At 39.2% G+C, this 4,744-nt stretch overlaps 1 pseudogene; it reads left to right on the top strand.

Annotated features, from left to right (window-relative positions):
- Positions 1-3,226: 3,226 nt before the first annotated feature.
- LOC147371353 (small ribosomal subunit protein eS6 pseudogene) lies at positions 3,227-4,023 on the top strand (annotated as a pseudogene).
- Positions 4,024-4,744: the final 721 nt, after the last annotated feature.

Genomic DNA, 4,744 nt, shown 5'->3' with positions numbered 1-4,744 from the left:
CTGAAGAAGAAATGAAGAGCCTCTTGATGAAAGTGATAGAGGAGAGTGAAAAAGTTGGCTTAAAGCTCAACATTCAGAAAACTAAGATCATGGCATCCGGTCCCATCACCTCATGGCAAATAGATTGGGAAACAGTGGAAACAGTGTCAACAGTGTCAGACTTTATTTTGGGGGGCTCCAAAATCACTGCAGATGATGACTTCAGCCATGAAATTAAAAGACACTTACTCCTTAGAAGGAAAGTTATGACCAACCTAGACAGCATATTAAAAAGCAGAGACATTACTTTGCCAACAAAGGTCCATCTAGTCAAGGCTATGGTTTTTCCAGTGGACATGTATGGATGCGAGAGTTGGACTATAAAGAAAGTTGAGTGTGGAAGAATTGATGCTTTTGAACTGTGGTTTGGAGAAGACTCTTGAGAGTCCCTTGGACTGCAAGGAGATCCAGCCAGTCCATCCTAAAGGAGATCAGTCCTGGGTCTTCATTGGAAGGATTGATGTTGAAGCTGAAACTCCAATACTTAGGCCATGTGATGAGAAGAGCTGACTCACTGGAAAAGACTCTGATGCTGGGAAAGATTGAGGGCAGGAGGAGAAGGGGATGACAGAGGATGAGATACCCTTCTCTCTCCTCCCTCCCCGTACCATCCCTCTGGGTCATCCCAGTGAACCAGCCCCAAGCATCCAGTATGGTGCATTGAACCTGGACTGGCGATTCGTTTCTCTGGCCCCCTAAAACAGGCATTCTATAAATTTTTTCTCCAGAGATTTTCTTGGTATTTTTGGAGTCTATTTTCCATAATAAAAACATGCTTGCTTTGTTAAATTTTAAATCCTTCTATTATGCTAGGCTCCAAAATAAGTATTTTAGACTCATTATTTCAGTAAGCTATTAGTCTGATGTTGGACTGGCTACATCAGACCTCTGTGTAAGTTTAAAGAAAAACAAAACTATTCCTTTCTAATTTTATGTTATACGCATATTTCATTTATTAACCATCTTCAAGGTACCAAGCTTTTCTTCATGGGATTTTATGGACTGTAGCCTGCCAGGCTCCTGTTCATGGAATTTTCCAGGCAAGAATATTGGTGTGGGTAGCCAATCCCTTTTCCAGGGGATCTTCCTACCCAGGGATCAAACCCAGATCTCCTTCAATGCAGGTGGATTCTTTACCATCTGAGCTACCAGAGAAACCCCATATTGAAATACATTTGAAATAAATATACATGATTAGAGATTAAGCTGGACTTAATCATAAATGTTTTATTGTAGCATTTATGTACCTGTTAAGTATAGGCTAGTGTTCTTTGCAGGGATGAGAAGACCTAAAAGCTGTTGGAATTAGCTCAACTGTGCCCATATATAATGTAATGTATTACATTTTGCTGAGGTCACAGACTCCTGCTATGTCTCTCTTCCTTCTCTCTCCTTTCCTTGATTTTACCTCTTTTTTTTTTTCCTGAGAATAATTTGAGAGCCAAATGTGGAGATGTAGAGCTTAGAAGGACTGAATCAGTGAATTCTAGGCATTTATTGCAGGACATTATATATTCTAATGTGAAAATCAGTATTTTTGTTTTTTTAATTTTTTCTTGCTGCTATGGAATGATTCAAATTTTCATAGCAGCACTGCTATATACCTGCCTTACCTGCAGAATGTATCTGAAAACGACTATTCCTTATGTTTGAAAAAAATATTTAAATGTTTGTTTGTTGGTTGACTTGTCAATTTTTAATCAACTTTTATTATATTGCCTAAAAATCTATAGTGGAAAAATAGAAGGTCTTTATAGATATAGATGGATAAAGAATAAGTGGCCAAATGAGAGGAAAAGTATCCATGGCAGCTTATGAATTGGGCTCTACAATGTGAAGACTTGAGTCTAGAAGAGTGGCAAAGGGTATGTGGTGTGGGGATTCCTATAAAGTAGTGGTTGAGTAGACCAAGAGAGGTACCACTCTGAATAACTAAATATTTTGAGGAGTTACATTAGGTAGAGGTCTTTACCTGACTATGAGCTTTCATCCTTCAATTCTTTAGTTCAGCTATCAGCCAGTTTATCATGCCACATACCTCTAAGTGAAATTCCATCCCTTTTGCTACCAAAGTCACAACTCTGACTGACCAGCAGCAATAAGGGATGCCCACCAGTTCAACAGAATCTTGCTCAGTAATCACGTGACAACTATAGATTTTGCCTTCCCTCTACTTCTTAAGACATATGTAAAACCCCAGGGGATCCCTGGATTTCTAGCAAAATATTGAGGAGGAACTTTTTCCTGATCTCAGAGGTTTATAATGGAACAAACTCAAGACTCTGAAGTCAGGATGAGACATAGCATTGTATAACTAGTGTCAGTTTCACAATGCCAGCCCTGCCTTTGGCCACCATATATATCATAAAACAGTAATGGTAGAAAAAGTGAGTTGTCTTGTTGTCTGAGGCACTTGGGGTTAGAATTCAGAAAGCACTAACATGGCAACGAGGGAGAAAAATGTTTTTCACTAATTCACAGGCACTGAGATTAACATAGGATCCAAACATAATTTTAAAATAGCTAATGTTCTTCTCTAGATCTTCCAGTCTCAGAAACTTCTCACATTTCTCTTTTGGAAAAGCATCTGAAATATTAACTTGCTTTGAAAATTAAGTAATGTAATAAACATAGCTAGTCCCATACCATTTCAATGCATGGTAGCTTTTACTACTAATTACATATTATTATTAGAGAAGGAAATGGCAACCCACTCCATTATTCTTGCCTGGAATATCCCATGGACAGAGGAGTTGGCAGGAAACAGTCCACAGTGTCGCAAAGAGTCAGACATGATTGAGCGACTAAACACCAGCAGCATATATTATTAAATAGAGACATGGGTGATCAGTTGTGGTTGACTGTGACCCCATGGATTGTAGCCCGCCAGGCTCCTCTGTTCATGGAATTTTCAGGCAACAATACTGGAGCGGGTTGCCATTTCCTACTCCAGGGTATCTTCCTGACCCAGAGATCATACAGAATCTATACATACAGCTTACAAAATCTGTACACACTCATATACTAGAAAAAGAACTTTGTTACATCAAGTGATTTGCAACTATGAGTGGCTTGAGAAAATTGTATACTGTTACTTCTTACTGTTGGGGGTCTTTGTTCCTTTTCTTGCCTTCCAAACCTTCAAAGATACTAATACTGGCTCTTTTTTGTGGCACCTCGGAGGCTGTCAACCACTTCAGAATGAAGCTGAACATCTCTTTCCCAGCAACTGGCTGCCAGAAGCTCATTGAAGTGGACAATGAACGAAAACTTCGTACCTTCTGCGAGAAGCATATGGCCACAGAAGTTGTTGCTGATGCTCTGGGTGAAGAATGGAAGGGTTATGTGGCCCGAATCAGTGGCGGGAACAATAAGCAGGGTTTCCCCATGAAGCAGGGTGTCTTGACCCATGGCCAAGTTCACCTGCTATTGAGTAAGGGACATTCCTGTTACAGACCAAGGAGGACTGGAGAGAGAAAGCATAAAATTCTGTATGGGGTTGCATTGTGGATGCCAGTCTGAGTGTTCTCAATTCGATCATCGTGAAAAAAGGGGAGAAGGATATTCCTGGACTCACTGATACTTCAGTGCCTCATCGCCTGGGTCCAAAAAGAGCTAGGAGAATCCGCAAATTTTTCAGTCTCTCTAAAGAAGATGATATCTGCCAATATGTTGTATGAAAGCCCCTAAACAAAGACAGTAAGAAACCTAGGACTAAAGCACCCAAGATTCAGCATCTCGTGACTCCACGAGTTCTGCAACACAAACGCCGGCGTATTGCTCTGAAGAAACAGCGTACTAAGAAAAACAAAGAAGAGGCTGCAGAATATGCTAAACTTTTGGCCAAGAGAATGAAAGAGGCCAAAGAAAAATGGCAGGAACAGATTGCCAAGAGACAGAGGCTGTCCTCTCTTGTAGAAGAGAGCTTCTACTTCTGAGTCCAGTCAAAACTGAGATGTTCTAAGAGTAACAAATAAATAAGATCAGACATCAAAAAAAAAAAAAAAGATACTAATACTGGACGTTAGAACCTATAAACTATGATACTCAACCAGATCCTTTCATTTCTATGAGTAGCTATATACCCCCATTGCTTGATAAGATACTTATCGAAAACTACATGCTAGAATGTATAAATGTGAGTGAAGATCTTATTGAAGACAAGAAAATTATATTGAAGATCTTCATAAATAAGAGTACATGTGTTGTGCTTTCAGACTGTTTCTCTTCTGATCTATTTTCCTCTCTGGAGTCAGCATGATCAATTATGAGTAAAGCTGGAACACCATGACCATCTCAAAGCCAAAAGGCCACATTCGCTTGCTACCCTCTAAGCATGAGCACAGTTTCGGTGCATTCTGAGTGTTACAATATTTCAATTACAGTTCTTTCCCAATTGTCTTTGTTGTTCTTTCCTTGTTCTTGTTGTTGTGATCACTCTACCCTTTCCATTAATCAGAAGGTTTTTATATATTTATAGCCAACCCCATTCTGAGGAACTAGTTTATTCTTGGCAAATCTTCATATTTAGCATCTAGCTCAATGTCATATTTTATATGTATTCTAAATTACTTATCATTTTGACATATCAATAAATAAATAACCATGGGGCAGCTGGAATTATGGTTAGAATTCAAAATCACTGGATGTGCCTCTTACTACATCCAGATCTAGACATAAAAGTTAGTGAAAAATCTTCAACTCC

The sequence above is a fragment of the Bos grunniens genome, chromosome 5 (assembly GCF_055505025.1).
Source record: "Bos grunniens cultivar Pamir isolate PY7600 chromosome 5, Bosgru_T2T1.0, whole genome shotgun sequence".
NCBI classification, from domain to species: Eukaryota; Metazoa; Chordata; class Mammalia; order Artiodactyla; family Bovidae; genus Bos; species Bos grunniens.
Note: the sequence above shows the minus strand (reverse complement) of the source record. Positions and strands in the feature narration are given on the sequence as shown.